General features: G+C 39.5%; 1 long non-coding RNA gene across 3 annotated transcripts in view; it reads right to left on the bottom strand.

The window, feature by feature from the left end:
* Window positions 1-443: 443 nt before the first annotated feature.
* LOC148217115 (uncharacterized) overlaps window positions 444-23,868 on the bottom strand; it is a 34,323-nt gene continuing 10,898 nt past the window's right edge. The window contains exons 2-3 of one of the 3 annotated variants that reach the window (XR_015796575.1): window positions 10,285-17,637; window positions 444-5,449 (exon numbers count right to left, since the gene is read on the bottom strand). This is a non-coding gene — a long non-coding RNA (uncharacterized LOC148217115). The remainder of the gene's footprint in view (window positions 5,450-10,284; window positions 17,638-23,868) is intronic. The other 2 variants (XR_015796576.1, XR_015796574.1) reach the window with 2 other exon arrangements.

Here is a 23,868-nt window from a genome sequence, read left to right as displayed (position 1 = left end):
GAACCATGATTGTACCTATATATTCCTTCTTGTGTTACTAAGAGTTTTAACCTTCCCCTTTTTGTACAATGCTTATAGTTTAATAAAATTATGCATAGTATAGACTGGTCTCTTACTCTGATTCTTTTGTTTGATATACATATTCCCATATTTGATATTTGCAAGTATATCCTCATACTAACAATGTATAATGATATTAGATTTCTCCTTTTGGGATACTTTTTGTCTGCTGATGCAAAATAAATAATCTGTTTAAGCCTATGCAATGGAGGGATGCAGCAACATTAATCAAAAAGAAAGCTCCTGCTTAAAATGGAATTTGTTAAAGCTGCCGTTTATATCATATTGGTAAAACAACCCATTGTTTCTTCTTGGTTAAAAGTTTTATGTCTTTCAATGGAGTGATTTAACAAGGTAAGAAGTATGCCATAAAAATGTGGTTCATTGGATACATCGTTGAAACTCTCAGCAACTTCCAACCACAAATCTATCAAAACTTGGGTCCAAATCTTTCCAACCACAAATTTGTGATTTTTGCCAAGTCATTTTTTTCTTACTTTGTGGATTAATACTTACATTTACTATGGTTAAGCTGCTGTTTCCTTTATGGGTGTTTGCAGACATTGGGGCACTGCCATACATTTTTTCTACATCCCAGCACATAACCACAGATGAATCTGTTTTCCATGGCACATTATCAATCCTCTATTTCCATTCCTGCTGCAAACATTATGTACACATCTATGGAAAAGATTTGGTTCACGCATACATATTTCTCACTTTACTGCATGAAAGTGTATAAAAATCACAGAGCAGATATGTTTTTATTCATGTCATCTTACATAATCTCACATAATTCAGTGTTTTCCAATGGGCACAAATTCACACAGTCAGCAACTGTTCATCAAATACATAGTAATAATAAAGTGATGGGAAATGAAGTTTTACAATGCAACTGTGAAACAAAAACTCAGAATGCTTTTCAGTGGACTCATTCAGCAACTGTTCATCAAGTATAGAATAATAAAGGACAAGAGAAATAAGACAGTATAATGTGAGTGCAAAGTAATCCATATGGTAGCAAAATGCTTATTAGATGTGATTGGGCTTTTAATATGATTAATACTTTGTGATTGTGGAAACATCTTTTTATGCATACCCAAGCAGTTCCGTATTAATCTCAAACCTCCTAGCAGATTGACCATTCAGTCAGGAGATAAATGCTAATTGATCAACCCATTGCTTCGCTCACTGTGAAGGATTGCTCATATTAGAATGTTCTTTTCCTGAGCCAGACAAACCAAATGGAAGCCATTTTCAATGTTTGCATTGTGCTAATTTTTGCCTGAGCTCAACTTTGTGCAATATTGTAAGACTAGCAAATGAACAGAAAAATAACAGCCATGGACAGGTTTTTATTTTTCCAGCCAGTCCCCAATAGATTTGGGGGATGGGAAGTGGTTATGTTTGGATATTGTTGTTACTAAGCTGTACCCCTGAATAGTTTTTCCTTGGTTATGGTAGTCACATAGCAACTTTATGCTAAAACATTCAAGCAGCCTAAATATGTGAGTCTGTCTTCCTAGAATCACAGAATGCAAGGTTTGGAAGAGATCTTGGAGATCACTTAATCCAGCCCCCAGCCCAGTGCACAGATCCATCACTACAGCAACCTAGGCTGATGGCTATCCAGCCTCTGTTTAAAGATTTCCAGCAAAAGAGAGTTCACCATCTCCCAAGGAAATCTACTCCATTTTTGTATAGCTCTTGTCTTAGGAAACTGACTAACTGAATTTTTTTTTTCTAATCCGCACTCAATCGTGACCGATTCTGTGGCGACTGCCTGGACGAGTCCCTGCAGTTTTCAAGGCAAGGTGTTTCGGAAGTGGTCTGCCAGAGCCTTCTTCCTAGAGCAGAGCCCAGCTGGCGAGCGCAGGAGGCGGGGTTTCTGTTGCTTCGCACCTTTTTCAGGTGTGCGCGGCTTCTGCGTTATCGGCAACTGCTCCCGTCTCCCATGCAAGCGCTGCCAGCATTTTTCCTCCCACTGAGGTGAGAGTCCCCATTTATCTACTCACGGAGGTTTTCGAGCTGCTGGGTTGGCAGGAGCTGGGGAGGAAGCAGGAGCTCACTCTGCTGCACGGAGCTGGGCTCAAACCGCTGAAGTGTCGACCATTTCTGGCCGGCAACTTTCAGCATCATTAAGCCGCTGCGCCAGCGCGTCCCCCTAACTGAAAATTAGTTCTTGTAATTTCAATCCATGTTTCTTGTTTTGTCTTCTGGAATGATTCTGAAATATTCTGGTCCCCCTTCTCCATAACAGCCCTTCAGATACTTGAAGATATTTATCATGTCTCCCTATAGTCTTCTCTTCTCCAGTCTAAACATAAGCAATGCCTCCAACTGCTCCTCTTAAGTTTTTCTTCCAGAATACTTATCATCTTGGTTGTTCTCCCCTGGACATGCTCCACTTGGTCAGTATCCATCCTAAAGCAAAATGCCCAGAACTGAAAGCAATATTCTAGGAGCAGTCTGATCTTGATCTTGTCCATTACTGCTGATAATGCAATCTAGAAATAATACATGCTGGAAGAGGGAGATATTGAAATTAAAAGTAAAATTTCTTGGTGAAACAACAACCTCAGATATATTGATGCTATAACTTTGATGTCTGGAAGGAAGGAAAACTTAAGGACTCTTCTGTTGAAGGTGAAAGAAGAAAGTAAAAATGCCAATCTGTCAATCAGTATTAAACAAAAACACAATTATATCAATAGACAATTCCAACCCGATTCAGGTTGTGGAGAAGAAGTTGATGAAGTAACGGAATATATCTTCCTCAAATATTCACAGGGTTAACAACTGTAGCCATGAAACAAAAAGATATCTGCTCCTTGGGAGAAAGACTATGACATCAGGATAAAATATTAAAGTGCAAAGACAGTACAGTGACAACAAAAATATGGATTGTCATGGCTATGGATTTCCAATTTTAACATATGGCTGTGAAAGACTGATCATCAGAAAGATGGAAAGAAAAAAGAATGAAGCCTTTGAATTGCTGTGCTAGAGAATATTATTGAGAATATTTTGGACCACAAGAAAAGAAATAAAATTAGATTAAATAAGCCTGCTAGAGTGCTCACTGAAACCACTAATAATGAAGCTAAAGTTTAGATATTGTGGACACCTAGTGCAAAAGAAAGCACCATTGGAAAAGAACCTGTTCCTTGAAAAAATCAAAAGCAATTGGAATAGAGGTTACAAGAAGACAAGGAGGCTAAATACAATCACTGATACACCAAGATAAGTTTACAAGAACTCAAAGAAGCAGTTACTGATTGACAGGCCTGGTGAAACTATGCGCTGGGTCACAAAGGCTCAGAAGCAATGGTAGAACTTCAGGGAATCCTGAATGTGATTGAAGCAGGTTTCTCTGTCTTGTGCTGTTATAGGCTGAGCTGGGCTCGTAGAAAAGTGCTTATATAAAGTGAGTATAGCAATTTATGCTAAAAGACAAGAGGAGTTATTCTTCTGGTGTAAAAAAAGAGGGGGGAAAAGCCAAAACAATTCCAGCACCAGTTGCAACGTGTGAATGATACAGATGCGGCCGCACCACTGCAACCTGCTTGAGTTGCCAGTTCCACGAGCAACAGATGAAAATTCACCCAGCCTTTCTGACCGCTTTTGATTCACAGAAAAGGTGGCCCTCTCCTTAAAGGAAAAAAATAATGCTATCTTTGAATTAGTGCTATATATCAATAAGTAGTTATCAGATATAGCCCCAGGCCAGGGATTTTCCTGCCGTTAGATATGCAGAAACACACCACCTGTAAAACAGAGTGACAAAATGCATGATGATGCACAAATGCCTGAGCAGATTTTACACTGTGCACACCAACATATGCAAGGCCAGGCACTAGCTCTGAGCAGCATATGTAAAATGAGGAAATGGAAAGTCATTTGTTTCCCTACAGACATCCTCCTCCTCAGACAACTCCTTGCTGTCATGTACAATAACGGGCAGTCACAAAGCCTAAGCAGTGAATTAATTAGGATTGAGTGTGGTCTAGACTCTCATTCAGGTGGAATGTTTTAAGCACTGCATCAATGTACTTTTGGCTAAAATGAATTTATAAATCCTAGCTGTGCAATATAGAAATTTGCTGGTGGTTTGGACTTAGAACTGCTAAGGGGGGCAAAAGGGGTTTCACAGAGAGCAAATTTAGGTACAATTTTGTCACTGATTTACTCATTGTGCTAATAATCTGTCATTCGCATTAACTAACTATAGCTGGAAAATGAATTGGTAAATGCATTGCTATCAAATTAGATTTAGGGGATCTGGGAGATATTTTTGCAAAATGTCCTCTGTTTTCAGGTTTTTCCAACAATTTTTCTGGCTATGTTTTTCTGAGAAGGCACTATGTGTATGGTAAATGGGTCTTTTGAGGGCCATCAAATGTGATGAAGAAGATACTTGGCTTGGCCTACTTTATATTTCTTTGAAACATCTGATGTGGGATGGGGAGAGATTTCCATTCTGATGTGAACCATGGTGCTGAGACAGAAGATTTATAAAAGATAGAGCCATTTTCAGTCTAAATCCTTCTCCTACTCTTTTTCCAAAGCTGCAGTTATTAATTCTTGGAAACAGAAAGCTAGTTAATAAAAAATTGGGATAATTTCCCACCTTTTTCTTTTTTCCTCCGTGGAGACAATAGCACCTGAGTTGGGGAAGTAATGCAGAGAAAAAGTTACAGGTTGTCCAGACTCATCAAGTGGGTGACTATAAAAATCTAAATTATGAATACATACATACTCTTTCTCCTTCTCAGTGCAGCTGTTGCAATGGAAATCAAAGCCCTCAAAACTGTTTTAAAGGACATCGGACAGCATAAAGAGATCCAAACATAGAAATCCCATCAGATATCTATCTTTGCTTTGAACTTCAGCATGAGCTCAAAGAGAGGAGTGATATATTGCACTCTATTTGGAAATCTTTCCAAATAGAAGCATAGGAAGCTGCCATATTTTGAGTCATATAGCTAAGCTTTCTCTAATCTGATTAAGCTCTGGGTCTCAGGAAAAGATGATTCTCAACACTATGATTTCTGGTTTCTGACAGTAATATAGAGTTTTGCTGCTATTCCCAACACTGTTTCAAGGCTGATCATGCACATCAGGTGAAAGATTCCTCCAGAATCCATCAGTGGAACAAGATTATACCTTCTCATATTTTCACAATACTGCCACCTGGCATGTTTGATCAAATCGGATCTCCTCATATTCTCGCTTCTGTCAAGTTTCCAATGTTTACCCCAAACTACATGACTGAAGCAGAAGGAAGATGGGACCTGGAGCAATCACCTACTCTTGGTGTTGGTGCAGTAAGAATATTGGAGGTGTCATCTGCTCCACCGATGGACAGATACTCTCATCTGGAAGAGACCTAAGAATCAAAAGCATGAAACAAAGGCAATTGTCAAGATCAAAGCATAATCAGATTCAAGGAACAAGTCATGACAAAGGGCAATCAAAGGATATGGTTGTTAGAAAATGAGATATGTGCAGATTAATATAAAATAACCACAGGGGTTAAGTATTAGTATCAGTTGAGTTGAATATTCAGTATCAAACATTAATATTGATATGCAATGTCATAGATATGTCCTACAATATAAATCTCTCTTTAGCAGATGCAGTATATTAACCTTCAGCTATGAGAGAGAGGAAAACAAACAAACTGACCAAATTTAAATTAGTGGATAGAATCATACCACACAAATCAATACTTGTAGTATCTGCCTAGCTCCTGTTAATCTGTCCAGTCCACCTCTATCTACCTAAATTAGGCTGAGCTAACCTAGCACTGTCAATTCAAGTTACTTAACACTGTAATAAACTGAGTCGCTGATGTTTCCCAGCAAGTTAGCAGTTTTGCTCCAACAACAAGAATATACCAGAGCTCAAGAAGACTCTGCAGCTTAAGGAAAGTTCAACTGTCCAGGAGTATCCAGTGAGCAGCATGGGTCAGTGGCATTGGTCCAGTTACCAAATATTTTCTCTGGTTATTCATTGTATAGTGAGGCCATTCACAGACAATGCAAATATTCCCAGTGTAAGCCCCAGCAGATTCTCTCTGTTTGGATATGCATATAAATGTATTCATTTGAACATCTCTAATTATGCATTTATTTATTTATATGTGACATTTATATAGCCACCCATCTCACACAAAGCAACAGATTTTAGTTACAAAATTTGTGACTAAACAACCAGAACGCCCTCACCAAAAAAAAAAAAATCTGCATTTTTCAGAATGTTGGTATATGGTCTAGAATTCAAGAAATGCACACAAAAGATTGTTGCACTTTTGTGTAGACTTTTCTTTTGGAGGGGCACAAATTCCAGATTGATGCAGAAATGGACCAAATAAAAGTTTCTTTTTGTGACGCAAATAAGCAACTCTACAGACCTGAGTTTTGCTGATTTACCCATCCGCATACCTAACATACTTCAGCTGGGGATCCTGCATGCCAAGCCTCTGCAGTGCTACTGAGCTATCTCCCCTGCCAACAATGTGTTTGGTGCAACAGTGCGTGAAAGTGCAATTTCACACAATCCATTGATTGTGTGCACAATGCTGAAAATGATGACTGCTGTGCATGGAGTGATAAGGTGGACTTGCCATTGATTTAGAGGTAAGAGGACAAGTAATTTACAGGGAAGAATATTCTAAGGACCCATTCTGGGGATTATTCATGCACATGATTCAGAAAAGGTAACTCTGATTTTTAAAAAAATTAAAAATATCTGCTGGCATCTGAAAATGCAACTCAGACCAGTCTCTGAGCTTTTTATCCTTCCCCCGCAACACTACCTTTTGATAAGTTAAACTGGGAGAGTTTTAAAATATATTACAGAAGGGGGAAAATACCACCAAGCATCCATATTCCAGCCTGCCTATCTAAAAAACATTTCATCTAAGTGTCTGGAAGGTCCTGTGGCACAAGGTTGTTCACCTTTCTCAGTAAAAATAACTCTGTCTAAAAAGTAAGTTCAGGAAAAACGGATGTGAAATAACATGACAGGGCCTGAGCCATTCTGGCACAGCTATCAAGAAGATTTGGATTCATATCCATTGGACTGGAGGTCAGCAAGGCATCAGGTATTGAGGTGTAATGGTTAGAATGTTGAAAATGCCATGCAGTCATTACGAAGCCCATTGGGTGACTCTGAAAGCCTCATTATCTCACAATATCTGACCTATCAGGATTGTTCCAGTCTGGGAAAAGTATATGCATTGGGGAAAGGATGGGATAGCATTGTGACATTCAAGGAGGTCCAAAACCCATCCAAGCCAAACTCTTACATGATCAATAAATCCAAAACTAGAGGGGTTGGTCTTGGTATAGCCTTTCTTGGAAGCACTCTAACAGCTCATCCAAGCATAGTAATTAGTTTCATTCTCCAAATACTCTTACCATTAAAAAGTTTCTTCCAATGTTCTACGAAAGTTTCTCCCCATTCAATTAAGTCACAACAGAGAACATAAATAAGCCTTCAAGTATCTGATCACATCCTGCTATATTAGAAGTGCCATATTGAGAACAGATATAAACCCAGATTCTGCCCGAAAATGTCTTTATGGGTCTCAGCACAAGAAGCATAGGAAGCATTCTACGGGAAAGAAACAGTAGGTAAAGAAAAAGTGTTAACTTATCGAGAATTGTTAGAATAGGAACATGAAGAATATAAGATGAAATCAAAAGGGCAGTTGGCTGCAGAGGGATTTAGTTTTCAATGATTTTTGTATGCACAGCTAAGAGAAAGATTTAAGGTAGATAATAGGACATTTGGAATTGAGCAGCAGAAGACAGAAGTTGAAGTTGAATTATGTATTTATGTATGAATGTATGTATGTATGTATGTATGTATGTATTTAGCAAATTTATATAGCCACCCATCTCACCAAAAGCAACTCTGGGTGGCGTACAGCAATGAGATAAAAACAAATATAAAAACAGTATGAAAAATATAACAACCACATTAATAAATATCATAAAAACCAAGATACAAACCATAGGGGAGTTAAAATAAAAATGGCCCTCAGCAATGGAGCCATCTAAGCAGGTCTCCAGTTCCCTGGGAGCTGCAGGCCTGATTGCATAATCAGGACTTGAGGGCCTTTTGGAATAGCAAAAGGGATGGCACTAATATAATCTCAGGAGGAAGGATATTCCATAAGGTGGGCACCACAACAGAGAAGGCAGATCTCCTGGGAGCCACCAAATGCAGGTCCCTAGCCAATGGTACCTGCAACTTGCCTTCTCTGCGAGATCTGATGGGGTGGGTTGATATAACCGGGGGGAGGCGGTCCCTAAAATATCCATGCCATGAAGGGCTTTAAAGATTAAAATCAGAAATTATGTACAAATGATGAACATGTAATTGCTAAAATGCATAAACTTTTGTTGAAATTTGAAACGGAAGAACAAGTGAAAGACTGTATGGACTAAGAACTTTGGACATAATATACTGATGGAACAGTAGGAAAATATGTGGTTAAAAATATTGAAATTTACATTATCTTATAACCTAAAAGATCATTTTTATAAAATGACATACTTTTGGTATATGACTCCAGAAAAATTGTCTAGAATCTATAACAGTACTTCACATTTATGTTGGAAAGTATAATGGTATGTGAGAATGACCTTGGGAGACTGGGCAAAGAGGCACTGACAAGAAGAGACAGCATAGCCCATAGCTGGATAGTGGGCAGGGCAAGAGGCTCGGAAGAGACCCTCCCTAGTTTTTTGGGATGTAAAGGAGATGGGGAGAAATGTATTTTCAGACTTGCAAGATTCTGTCAATGCTGCTTTACAATAAAGTAGAATTAGTTCATCTGGCCATGTTTCCTATATGGTCTGCCCCACAAAGGCAACAGAAATGTGGACAGCATGAAGGATCATTTTATCATGCCTGGTGGATTTGTAAAAAAGCCAGAAATTTCTGGGTTCAAATATATATAATGATGCAAAGAATTTTAAAGATCAACATTTACCTGAACCTAGAACTTTTCTTGCTGGGATTAATGGATAGTCAATTAGAAAAGAGCCATGGAAGATTTATATATATATGAATACTGCTGCGAGACTATTATATGCACAAAAATGGACAAACTCCAAAATACCCACAACAGAGGAATGGTTGGTGAAGATGACAGAACTAGTAGAGATGTCAAAATCAACTTGTTGGATTAGAGAAAGATCAACAACTACATTTATCAGTGGAAACCCCTTATGGACTTTTTGCTGAAAAAAAAAAGAAAAATGAACTTGTGATTTATGGATTTGAAGATTAGAAAGGTTAGCTTATGGAAAGAAGGAAATTATGATGTAACTTGAGAGAGAGAGGGTAAAATATAAAAGCACTTATACCCCCTGTCAAAAATATTGAAAGCCACTTCTTTATAATCTTTTCTTTTTCTTTCTATTTATTTTTCTTTCTATTTTCCTTCTTACTTATTCACTATTCTGTCATTTTCCTTGTTTATTTTCTAATATTTGTATTGTTTTTATCTTGTTAAAATTTCTTCAATAAAATTATAAGTCTGTTTTTAGATGGTGAATACTTGAATAGTGTATTCACCACTGACTGTTTCAAACTGTTTCAGGAATCCAGGTAAAACTCCTCTCAATGGAGTTTGACTCCTCATGACATCTGTGGCGCATTCTTAGCAATCAAATAGAAGCGGTTTGATATTTCTTTCAACTTTCCAATCTAATTTATAGCCCTAGGATTTCCCAGTGATTTCTCATCCATGTACTATTCCAGTCTGAGTTTTTGAGAATAGCTAAGGTTAATTAGGTATATCACACATTCCACTGAGTATCCCAGACAAATCCTTTCTAGGTTTGGTCTAATGCTGGAAAATCTCCCTTGTTTGGCCCTGATCAGAATGCCATAGTGTAGGACTTAGATGCTGTGCGAATGAATGAGTTTAGTGACTTCCGTGGAAGGCTAGAACTCATGCAGCATGCTTGCTATGCTTTTATTGTAGTCCACAGACACTAATTATCTTGTAAAGGAACTCACATTAGCTTAACCATAAAGAGGCACTGCAATTTTTATTTCTAGAAAATGGCAATCCTGCTGATCTCCGTGGAGTGTTCAACAAGAGCACGTCCAACAGGTTAGCTGTAAATGAGAAGAGGCATTTGCACCCCTTCCTGAGCTCCAAATCAGTTTTTCAAATAAGCAAGCAAATGGATTTCCCACCTGTGGTATAATATAGTCATGGCAACTCCAGGGCTTGCATAGGTTCTGCATCCATTTGGAGTGTGTGATGGAATCAAGAGTCTTTGGATCCAGACAATCCACAGCCTACCCACCTCTGCCCCATGAGCCTGTTTTTGGCCTCTCCAATGTTAGACTTTCCTGATATGGGAAACAGGCAGAATTCAAGGCTGATCAGGCAATACAAGGGGTGGTGCTTGATGTCATACTCCCTTCCTCCTTCAATCTGAGAGGGATAAATCCAAAGCATTCCTCTTCCAGATGAACTGCAATTGAAAGAAACATAAAAGTTGAGGCCACAGGAGAAGAGAAATTGTCAAGAAAGATCAATGAGGGACACCTGTCATTGAGTCAGGAATGTAGAACAACTGAGAAAGAGGTAGAATAAAAGTCATCATCTGCTAGCTTTCTGTAGAGCTCTGTCACTGCCATTCTTTCTGCCATGAAATCTTTCCCCACTATCCTATTAGTAAACATGTAGGTTGGGAAAGAAAAGTGATGGAATGGACCAAAAAAAAAAAGTTGTGCCTCATATTTCCATCCTAAAAAATAACTTCAGCTGGCAGTGGAAGTTATGTGCATTCCAAATATCAATTTCCATTTGCAGAATATTTTAGGAAACAAATAGAATCTGTTCAAAGCACTTGAACTGATTCATTGCTATAAATGCAATACAATATCCTAAACTGATCAAGAACAAAGTGCGTTAGTAATGCAGAATTAGAACCCCAGCTCTAGAAAAGCTGTTTCATATATATGTGAAATGGATGGAGTGGCTGGATAATGTAGTGGTTAGAACATCGGCCTTTGATGTGGGAGACCAGAGTTTGAATTCCAGCTGGTTACCTACCTTAACAGTAGGAGTCCTTGGGCAAAGAGCCCCTAACACTTCACCTGCCTACCTCAGATATGAAAATGACGTGAACTAAGAGAGTCATGCTGGCCCAGACATTGCCCGGATTAACAAGGTCTGTGCCAGATGTTGGGGAACCAGGACAATCTGACAATAAGTGGGCTACTGGAACAAACCATACATGGATGAGACAATAGAACCTGGAATTCATAGAATGCTACTACAACAGTAGACCTAATGAGAGGGGATATATGAAACATATGAGGGAACTATGGATGGACAGAAGACCTACTTCCATACTAACTGAGAAACAGCTAGTTACCCAATGCTTCAACATAGTGAAGAGGAAGCTGCTCTCACAACTTGTGGTAGACCAACTACACATTGCATCCCAGACTCAAGAAGATCCAGAAGAACAACTGCATGTGTAGCCATCACCTGAAGCTGTAACATCACTGCCTCCCCCTCCATTACAGACCACAGCAGCTGATATGAGGCATAAGATCATGGATAAACTAGCTACAGTTATCCCTCGAGACCAATTACCAAGGCTCAGTGAAGAAATACTATCAGATATTATGCTAGAAGATGTCAGTAGAGCCCTCACAACAATCCCTACTACCACTATAACTCAAACCAATGAACTGGTATATGCTACAGCCACTGTAATCTTGGAGATGCTTGGCTACATGATCAAGAAGAACAACAGTACATACACACACACACACACACACACACACACAGCCCTGGAAAATGAGGTTGAAGGCTAAGATCAAGGCAGCTCGGAGAGAAGTTAGTCAGTTGGTGGAACTACAGAAGGGTGTGGAGATTAAGGATAAGACTCGGCCACTGAAAAAAATACAAGGGCCTAACTCCATCTGAAGCTGTAGAGCCTGCAAAGGCTCACAGCACTGGCTACTGGCCTAAGGAAGCAGAGGCCAAGAAGATAAATGCCCTGTTCTCCAAAGAACCATCCAAGGTGTACCCATAACTGCAGTGCAACAACACAGTAACAGCAGAGCCACCAACAGCAGAAATTGAACAGTACTGGAAGAACATATGGGAGAAAGAGAAGACACATAACAGCAGTGCAAAGTGGCTGCAGGACCTGAGAGTAGACCGCAGCAATCTCCCAGAACAGGAACCAGTCACTGTCAGGCCCAGCCCAAGAACAATCGTGAAACAGTCCAGTCGAGTATAGTTCCTTTATTTGCTTACACCTTATAGACAAAATCTTGCCAAACTAAATCTGTACTACAGCAAATAGTGGATATGCCCTGGGAGATTCTAGGGAGTGGCTATCTTGAACCTCTTTCACTTCCCACACTCCCCTTGAGGACTGTATTGTCTCTTGTTCCCCTCCTGGAATGCAACCCCTCCCTCCTGATAGCCTTGATCTCCCACATCGCTGTCCTCCTCATAGATACATTCCATCACAGTCACCATCACAGTAGCAGACATCCAGCAGTGGGTCAAGAACATGAAGAGCTGGACAGCACATGGCCTGGACATGATCCATGCCTACTGGCTAAAGAAACTAACAACAGTGAATGAATGCCTAGCAGCACAGATGAACCAGCTGCTAGCAGCAGGCTAACACCCGGGCTGCCTAACACAAGGAATGACAATGCTGATCATGAAAGACCCCCACAAGGGAACAGCACCATCCAACTAATGGCCAATAACATGCCTCCCCCTAACATGGAAAGTCCTATTAGGCAGCATAGCCACCAAGCCCTCATTTACCATATGGGCCAGTACATGAGCACAACTCAGAAGGGCATTGGGAACAACACAAGAGGCTCAAAACACCAGTTGCTCACAGATAGAGCAGTTGCCCAAGACTCAAGGTCTAGACAGACCAATCTGAGCACCACCTGGATTGACAACAGGAAAATCTATGATCCAGTGCCACACACATGGATCTGTGACTGCCTGGCACTATACAAAGTCAACAGACACTAAGGATCTTCCTCAAGAAGTCAATGGGACTGTGGAAGACAGCACTGGAAGTCGACTCAAGACAGCTTGCACAAGTGGCCATCAAATGCAGCATGTACCAAGGTGATGCACTGTCCCTGCTGCTGTTCTGCATAGGCTTGAACCGCCTCAGCCAGATGTATGGAACAATATATGGGTTAGACCCTCCCAAGTCCAGATGGGAGATTCCACAGAAGGTCGAGGAGAATAACAGGGCTAAGATCCTGTGGGACTTCCAGATCCAGACAGACAGACAGGTACTAGCCAATAAACCAGACATAGTGGTAGTAGACAAGGACCAGAAGACAGCGGTGATGATAGATGTAGCAGTCCCAAGTGACAGCAACATCAGGAAGGAGTATGAGAAGCTGGAGAAGTACCAGGGCCTGAAGGAGGAAATAGAGAGGATGTGGAAAGTAAAGACCAAAGTGGTCCCAGTGGTGGCAAGGGCACTCAGGGCTGTGACTCCTAAGCTGGGACAGTGGCTCCGACAGATCCCAGGAACAACATCAGAGCTTTCTGTCCAGAAGAGTGCAGTGCTAGGAACAGCTAAGATACTGCACAGAACCCTCAAACTCCCAGGCCTCTGGTAGAGGACCCGAGATTGAGGAAGACACATAGCACCCATAGGGGTGAGAGAGGATTTTTTTTTTTAGGTTTTTTATTATATAAAATACAAAATATTGACAAAACATCTAAATATACTTTAAAAAAAATCCATACACAATTAAACTAAACAGTCCTTTAAAAAAAAATAATGGAAACCACACATACACACACACACACAAATTAAAAAACTACACAAAGTAAGAAAAAAAAATCTACCTATTAAACTTATCAATAGTTCCTGGTTTACTAATAAATACGTTATAGTACTACAGTATAATCAATATACTTTTTTTCTTCCTAGCATTTTTCCCATATGTGCAAGGTCCACTTTTTTTGGACAGGAATTGATCGACTGTCTTGTCACCCAAGCCTGATATTGTGGGCTAAGAGAAAGTGACAGGCCCAAAGTCACCCACCCAGCTTTCATGCCTAAAGCGGGACTAGAACTCACTGTCTCCTGGTTTCTAGCCTGGTGCCTTAACCACTAGACCAAATTGGCTCTATAATCAATACACAATATTACTGTAAAAATCACAAAATCTTTGCCAAAGTAATACATATTGCTTCATCCTTTAATTAGTAGAAAATATTTCCTTTTCCAAGATGGATAAGTGATACATTTCTAAAAGCCATTCCTAAACATTTGAAATAATTTTACTTTTCCAATTCCTCAATTTAATTATTTTAGCCATTCCCCCTCCCTTCCCCTCCACCCCATACAACAATAATTTCTGATAAACAGATTCCAAAGCTTTGGTATATAATTCAACATCACATTAACATCTTTAACATTTAAAGAATTTCTGTAAATCTACTTATATACATTGAAATATAATTCCAAAAAGATGCCAGGTGACCATGAGACCATGTCATATAGGTTAATGAACCCTCAAATAATTCATTCCTCCAACAAAGAAAATCTGATGCCCATCCTTTTAAGTATGTTATTTGGGGAATCCAATACACTCTAAATACAATTTTTGGATGAATCAATTTAATATCAAATTTGTTGATACCATTGTAACATTTTTAGGGACTTGAAGCCATTGATGGGGTATTATCAGAAATTCATATGCTGGTCTATGACCGAAATAACATTGATTGATTGATTGATTGATTGATATTATCAGAGATTCCAATTCTTTAATCCATGTTTGGAATATCCTAGAAATGTCCACTTTAAAAATATTCTTGAGCTTTTGATAGAGATATGTTACAGGTTTTACTTCTGTCATGGAGTCCATCAGATAAGAGAGCATCTCAGGTGCCTTTGAAGTGGCCAAAGTGTCTGGTCCATATCAATTTATTAAAATATGCTGAAGCTGAAAATACTGCCATTGTTGTGAAATGGGAAGACTAAATTTAATTTGAAATTGGGAGAAATCCTCAAAACAGTTATTGCATAATAATTGGTTTAAAGACATAATCCTGCCTTCTGCCCAAACTTTCCAATAGAATATTGTGCCAACTATTTTCAGAGTTGAAGTTTTCCAAAGAGTTAAAAATTCATGAGTCTCATTAACAAAACCCAATCTATAACCCTAAATTTATTTATTACATTCATATAGCCCAAAGATGCCCAAAAATTTCTCACCACCCACCTTCCTGGAAATAAAGCCCCTTTCCTCCTATATCTTGTTCCATGAATTTGCCATGACCACAAGGGAAATAGACAATAACTTTCCTACATAACCTATAAAGGGTAATATTCCACTATATTTTCATTCCACATTCTGAAGGTTGATAAAATATAAGCCCAACTATATTTTTGCAAATCAGATTAATTAAAAACACCTTCTTCAAATGGAAATCTCAATTTAGCTAAAGAAAACCTTGGTGGTCCACTATCCCAAATAAATTTCCTAAGTAACCTATTGATTTCTAGGAAATATTTATTTGAAATTGATGTCTGTTTCTTAAATAGTGGATTAAACTTCTGCTCCCCAAACTGTCAGTCATTTTCAGGCATGAAATTCTCTTAAATATAATTTTTTTAAAAAATAATAAAACTATAATACAGAATTAACAGAGCATGCAATCGTAATGATACTCATCACAGAACACTTTTGCTGTCTTGATTCCCAGCCAATCCTTTTCCTGCAATCTTTTCCATTCTAGTAAATCAAAAAGTATTGTTTGGCTTCAATCAATCATTGGTTTTTAAGGATGAATCACCTTTGATTTGCTAAGTTTCACTTTTAGGGATCAAAACCTTCAAAGTAATGTGATTTTAAAAAGAAGCCCACCATGTATGTATTGGGTTCTGTCTAGAGAAACTGTCATTGCTTCAGTGATGAAAATATATCCAGTCATGTATAATCTGATGTTGACTCTCATTGTCTCTCTCTCTGTGTCTCTCTCTCATTTTCTCACACAGAGACATACACAAATTTTCCAGGTGGTTCATCCAAGGCTATTTGCCTGTTTTGTTCTGAATTCTGACCAAAATACAGTAAAAGTGGGGAAAGTTGAGTACATTGGTGGTGATAGCAGTGGCTGAGACAGGGGAGACAGGAAGGGGAATCACTTTAAACGTGAGGATGGGCAGATATGAGATATATCACTCTGGGAAGATGGGCAGGCTGGTAGGATATGCCACGCTGAGAACTGCTGAGGGGAAATGGGGACAGAGGGGGCAAATGCACTGAGATATTTGTGGATTTTGTTTGGTTCTTTCTGATGATCCATGGCTCATCTGGAATAGTTCACCAGAAGTTCTGGAACATCATGTGTTTGTTTCCAGTTCAAAACAAAACTTAGTTTCTGTTTCATGTATACCTCTGCTAAAGATGAGGTATGCATCTTTTCAGAACAGAAAACTTGGACATTTAAGATGAAGATGTTGGAGGGGTCCAGAAGTGAAATCTTATTTTCCCTTTAATTGCGGGAAGGCTTCCTTCAAGCAAAAAACATGCACGTGAGAAGTATGCCTTGTGTAAAACTGCTGTGATCTGGAAACCCCCTGTTATTCAATAACTTCTAACACTTATGAATAAAGAATTGCAATCCAGAGCAGGATTCCCACATACGTCCCACCCACATCACTGTATTAAAAGGAAGGGTGGGAGCATGCCTGCAAGCTCCATTTCTCTATCACATCCTTTCCCCAGGTGTCACTGCTTTTCCTGTTACCCGAAGAGTAATGCTTGTTCTACTTGTTAATGTTTCCCAAGCAGTTCTGAACTGTGTGAACTGAATCCAACTGAATCTGTGGGCCCTTTCTTGTGGTCAAATCCTTTCTACCTTTCCTTGCACTGGCAGAAACTATACAGGGTAAAATATGCTGTTGTCACCTGCAATCATTACCTTGACATCAGCATGGTGTTGGCAAATGGTGCTGCCTTTATTTTCAGTGTACCAACTACATGAAGGACAAGAATTGCTGAATTCATACTGAATTCATACAACTTTGTTTCTCTTCCTTTCCAGCCATTAGGAAATCATCATTCTCCTTCATTTGGGCTGGGAAGGAGATGAGTTTTGACAAATGGCTAGACCAGTGAGCTTAGCCATCTACCAAAACTTGCTCTGTTTTGCAAATGATGTATCTTTTAGATTCAGGTTTATTGCTATTCCAGAAGAGGGGTAAACCTGCAGCCCAAACAACAGCTAATTGACATGCACCATGAAACAGCAAAGAGAGGGGAGCGAAGGATGAGCCAGTGGGGTGCAGCGCACTCCGTTGCCAGGCAAGGCAGGAGACCTCCACCCCCTCTCCAATCCTGGCAAAAAGTTGTGTCCCACTTTGAACACATCTTTTCATAAATCTTTAAAGATTTTAGAAGCCAAACATGAGCCAGAAAGAGAATTCAGAAGTGTTGTATGCATAGTGCTAAATTAATTCTTTTTTTCTGAAGAAGGTGTAGAACTCTCCATGTCTGATTTTTCTTTTCCTGTCAGGGAAAAAAAAAGGAAAGAAAATTAGACAAATTAGGGGTGGAAAAAGTTACCAGAATTGAATGGCAAGAATTCTTTAAAAACGTATATGTTCAGTTTTTCAGCTTTCAGATATAATATATAACTTACTAAATCAGATTCTTTAACCAAAGATTGACAATTAGCCAATTTTTAAAAAATGAATTAGGGGAATTTGCTCACTTAATATCTATAACAGGTAAATAGGCATATGGGATTATTGATGCTAAAATTATGATATAGCAAGAAGGAAAACTCAGTGATGGCTTTTGCAAAACTTTTTTTTTTTTTTGCAAAACACAATACCTGAGTAGATAAGAATGACCCGTTACACATCTGGGTTGTTAAAATTCTAGCTGGTGTCACTTTGGGAAAAAAGGAAAACAAGTGAAGGGCGCCCTGTAATGGGTTGACAAGTTGCAAGGCCAGGGAAGGTAAATGATAACCAGCCCTAAAAATGCTAAGAGCCATTTCATTTTTTTTTTTTTTAAGTAGGGCATTGAAAAGATTTAGGAGTTTGTGGTGTAAGGAGTAATTATAATCCTAGTGGAAATGTCCAGTGAGAGTGTACCTCTTGCCTCATATTGACTGAAGTAATTTCTATCAGAAATATTTTTTAATATTGGTGGTGGAGGGTGCCTTTTTTTTTTAAAAAAAAATTTTTAAAGCACTGTTGCCTGCAGATTGAAAGGGGGACAGAGGAATCCATTTTATGAATAAACTGACCACCCGAGTAGATTAGAAGTGCAAAATAGATGAGTTGAACATTGAAAGAACAACAACCAAGAATGTATATTGGCTGGTTTATTCCGGAAGGAAGGAAGGAAGGAAGGGAGGGAGGGAGGGAGGAAGGAAGGAAGGAAGGAAGGACAAGTTTGTGTTTCTCCCACAAGCTTGAAGACTTTATGGTAACACCCATCAATTTAACTTTTCGATGCTCGGCAACCTGCCAGCAAATGCTCCGGTTCCATATGCTCAGCAAACAGCCCAACAGCCACTATGCAATCCTATTGTCAGGCTGGAGAGATAAAATACAGCACGGTTCTTTTCAAGCAGATTTCTTGGACTTGCTGGGTGACATTGACAAGTCACCTTCTAAAATTAGCACACACTGATAATGAGTCTATATCCTTCTGCTAACAATGTTAAATCTCCGGACATAGTTGAGCAATCTGGCTCTCCTTCAGTAGGCCAGCCAAATATCTGACTGCAGCTTTTTCTCTAGCAGGGAACGGCAGTGGAATGGGAATAGGATTTATAAGCAGAAGAAGATGTCTAGGACAAAGTTTATGAGTTCTTTTTTAGAAGACTGAATTACTGGAATGTCTTGCATGGGTAGCTGAAGTCAGAAACATTCACAGTCTACACTGTCCCCCAATAGAGGGCAACTTATGCGCTCAGTAGTCAGGCCTGCCAAAATATTTTGTGTTTATGGAAATCTGGGGAGGGTTGGTGGCCCAGTTTCACCTCTTTCTGTTCCCACAGCATGATCACAGGTGCCCTTTAACTGTGCACTTATTCCCTTAATTTATAATCCCCATTTTATTTAACAAGCTCAACAAGCATTTTAACAATATGAAAGGAATGAAATGGCTGGGGGAAAAAGTAATACAATGAATGAATGATCACTCTTAAAGCAATAACTGCAAAACAAATGAGATAAGCTAACGAACATTCTCAGAATGATACCTTGCAGAATTAGCATGCGTACCACACCTCTCTCCCTCTCTATATCAATTCTTGCTGGATAAAATGTGTATAAATAGTACCTGATGGTGGTGTGGTGGTGGAGGGTGCCTGAAATCCCCCCTACTCCAGATCACTAAAATAAGGAAGTAGCTTTTCAGAAATACAAGGAAGCTCTTGTTCAGTCCACTTCTAGATTTAATTTTTTTTTTTCAGTTAACTGGGTAATGGATTGAGTAGTCTATATCCTACCATAATGGATACAGGTTTGGCTGAAGAAATGGAATTAACCTGCCCAGCTTGCTTTCAAATCTCTCTCTCTAAAGAACACAGTGATCATAAGCCTCACACTATGTGGGCAAGGTAATCTTATCTGCCACCTTCAGGTGCCCTGAATTAGGGCCCCTCCCCCCCTCCAACCCTTCACTGGGCTTATACCAAAATAGAGGAAGGTGAGAAAGCAGCATTCCTCCCTGACTTTCATTCTATGCTCGGGGTGAGGAAGGGATCAATTTTCCTTCTATTGTAGGCAGTGTAATAGAAATTTAGCTTGCTGTACAACTTGATGAAATCCCCCCCCCCCATTATTGTAAGCATGGCTGGGGAGTGGAATGGCTAAATCACAGATCCAGAATTTGCTCTCATCTACTTATGCCCCATATCTCCTACTTGGCCTAATATCTGAGCTTTCATATTGATAAGGGAGAGGTTTGGGGAGTCAGGTCTGTGGAACTGAGTTTGGATTTTCTCCTCCAGTGGCAGCTCACTCATCCTGCCTGCCTGCCTGCCTGTCTCTCTCTCCCCCCCCCCCCCCCTCAATCTGAGTGGGAGAAACCCAAATCTCCATTGGCCTTCAGAACAGATTCCCAGGGCCCATAGGATTTCCTTTCAGGACTCATTCTAGGTGGAAAACTTACAAAGAACAGGCACGTGGACTGATCTGAATATATTTAGGAGAACTCTAGAATCTCCATAGCCCTGCAGAAGTGGCATTCATCAAATTAGGAGATCCCAACTCTGTCTGAGACAATCAAGGTCAAGATAAGAACACAGGAGAAAACCATGCATAGATAAACCTACAACTTGGTTCGATATTCTTCTGACTTTGCTAGAACAGCCATTACCCTTCAGAATAATATTGCCAATCTAATTTCTGTTCCCCTACTTCCACCCCAGCTTTAGCAGGAGCCAATTTGCTTGTACAGAAGCTTGCAGTAAGCCAAACCTTTCCTCCCTCTGCGGTTCAAAGAACAGAGATGGTGAAATATTAACAATTTCACACCTGCCTTCTTCCCATGTGCTCCAAAGGTAGGCCTCTATCCCAAACAGTTCCATCTGGTTCAGACTGCTGGCCAGGGCTCCTGATGCAAAAAGGCCAGGCTTGTTTTACAAACATCCTCTGAGGCTTGCATGCTGTCAGTGTTCACACTGGGGTTGCTTGTGCTACCCGTGCAATCAGTACAGATGTTGTTGCAGCCACTGAAACATTTTGAGTCCCACATCCAAAGCATCTGCATTGCCTCACTGGTTCTTTGAAGCATCAATTCATAAAGATTAGAATATACATGCAGAGCCATCAAATCTGTTTGCGGAGGATGCCACACATGCATACAGCTAATTGAATCAGCAGCAGAAGTAGCCATCAATTAATTTTTAGTGATTTGATCACAATTTAGATATAGATTAGATTAAAAATCAATGCAGTTCATTAACTGAAGACCGCATACCTGTGTCCTCCCTTCCACCTCTCCAGGGATGGGGTTTTCTTTCTGTCTTCTTTCTTTGCATGGAAATTTTCCTATCTCATGTGTTAAAGTTTGTGCATGCTGGTGCTATACATGTTTACCCAGAACTAAATCCTATCAAACTCAGTTCAAGGTCTTTATCGAAGGAAAACTTCATTGTTTCTCCCCTCCTCCTGCAGTTCTCCCTGCCACAATCTCAAAAATTGCATGAGAGGATTGGGGGTCCCTCCAGAACACTGGAGAAGGAGGGAAAGGGAATGAGCTAAAATTTCCTGCCCTTATTTTCATTGGCAGGAGCATTCTGAGCAGAATGACAGCTAAACCGAACCCCATGAGTTGAGGGGAAATTTACTCCCAGGCACATGTGCATATGATGGTGCTTTGAGACAAAAACCTACCGGCATATACTCATGAAGATCATAGGAAACGAAATAAAAACAGCTTAGCTGGGACAGATCAAAGGGCTCCCTTGTTCTTGCACGGGCAATATGTAGCCTATCAGATGTTCTTGCTCTTCAGTTTTCAACAGCTCTAGTCAACTTGGCCAATGGTGAGAGATTATGGGATATGCAGTTCAGTAGCATCTGAAAGGCCATGCATGGTTCAGCCTTGATCTAGTTCAACAACCACTGAAAGCAAGAGCCAGAGAGACGTTTCTGGGAAATGTACAGCTATAAATGTAAATTTGTCTTGCATCAACTTTAAGCTGACTGGCTTGCAATCCCTTTTTTCTCCCACCCCCCAACTTTTTTTTTTTAAGATAGGAACCATACTTGTCCCTTTTTCAGTCTTCTGGCACTACTGCTGTTTTCCATGCTTTCTCAAGGGTCACAGAAAGGGGCTCCAAGATTACATCCTCAACTCTTTCAAGATGCTTAAATCTAATAGGTTTAATCCTGAATCTTAAACTAGTTCATGGTAGCCAGGTGCTCCCTGTCTCTTTACTTAGCTCGGATTGCCAATCCCTCCAAGTAGTCAGTCGTTCTGCTTAAGTCCAGTTGAACACGGCTCCTCTTTGGAGAGAAGACCAAAGCAAAATAGGCATTAAGAAGTTCTGCCCTCCCAAAATCACCTGCAACCAACGTGCTTTATTATTCAAACAGCAGATCTGGCCCTTCCTTTTTTCCCTCTTTCTATTGACATTTGTTGATTTTAGCTTTCCTTGAGAGGCTACATTCCTTTTGCCATTCAAGTTTTCTAACTTTCTGCAGACACTGTACACTTTCCTGATTATTACATCCATCATCCATTTTCTAGACATGTCCCTTTTAATTCCTAGTTCATTCAAGGGCTCCCTTTGCATCCGCACTGATTCATCTTCAGCAAAGCTTTCCTTTTTATATATTTAATTATTTTTATTTTAATACTTTTGAATGATATACCTGGGACAGATGGTAGACAAATGGACCTTTAATTTAATAGCTCCTTTAGACTGAACCTCTTTATAAAAATTGATCACCTTCAAATCCTCCTGTATATAGAGCCAGTTTTTAGTAACAAAGTAGAGTATTTTATTAGATTATGAACAATTTCACATCTTATTCTCTCCAAATTCCCAGGTGTATATTTTTCAGACTTCTGTTACTTCTTAATTCTTCAGTTATCATTTTATTTTGGAACTCTGCATCTCATTACTTCTGTCTGATTTAATTCTTCCAGTCGATTCTCAGAAACAGGCAATTCAAACATCCACCACTTTGTGCTATAAAGACTGACACAAAGAATACATTTAGCTTCTCTGTGATTTTTCTACTCTCTTTCAGTAAACATTTCACCTCTTTATTAAACAGACTGGCCAACTGATTTCTTGCTTCTAATGAGGTTGTTAATGTTTCTAGCAGTATGCTTCATTAAACATTTTTCTCCCACATTTGCATTATTATTTTGACTTACATTTGCCATTTTTTCATGTTTTCCTTTTTTTTATTCCAGGATTTCTACATTTCAAGCAAGGGTGTGGATCCTTTGGCTGTTCAGCTGTTGTTGGACTCCTTCCCCATCAACCAATAGCATGACCAATGATCAGGAATAATGGGGATTAAAACTCAACAACAGTTGGAGGACCCCAGGCTCCTTACCCCTGTTTTAAAGAAATGTTCAAAGCTTGAACACATCAAGGCCATGTCTATCCCTTCTGAGTGAAGATATACATTCTGTCTGAGGTTCTGTTACTGTGATTTTAAATAAGATACAAATGATTTAACCCCTTGGCTCTCCCTTGCAATTTTTTTTTTTTTAAGTAAGCCTCTTGTTTTCATGAAATTCCTCTCTTGAAAATTTAGTTTTCTGGGTGACACCTATTCCCATGGACAAGTAATGGTGAATCTTTCTATCCTGAGAAAACATGGACATGACTTGTTGGAATGTATCAGTCTGAGTTTCTCTAGCAGCTGTATTTTTCAGTAGTGCTGGACACCACCTTGATAGAAGTTCTAAATCCAAAGCATATTTAGGTACTTTTTAACTCAGTGAAGGCAGAATGGGTGGCTCTTATGTGTTCTGCCCAGATTCAAAGGTTTTCATAAAGTTCTTCTTCCAGCCTGTAGTTTGGCACCTTTGCCATGTGCTAAATGGATTTCAAAATATAGGTGAGTTCTTCCTTTTGTAAAATGCTCTATTGAGAAGGGGTGATTCAGCACTTGACAGGTCTAACTGCGAATGAGCAGACTCCCCTCTATTGTCCACTCATAATATTTTAGGGCTACGGTGGAGAGAATTTGAGGGAGAATTCTAATTTAAACATTTGTTCCCCTCACATAAAAGTCAGAAGGAGGGGTG

This window comes from Python bivittatus, unplaced genomic scaffold (assembly GCF_059951505.1).
Source record: "Python bivittatus isolate LINGU-HERP-01145 unplaced genomic scaffold, Pbiv_v1 ctg000020_np1212, whole genome shotgun sequence".
Lineage (NCBI taxonomy): Eukaryota > Metazoa > Chordata > Lepidosauria > Squamata > Pythonidae > Python > Python bivittatus.
The sequence above is the reverse complement of the archived record's forward strand: the minus strand, read 5'-3'. Positions and strand labels throughout refer to the sequence as shown.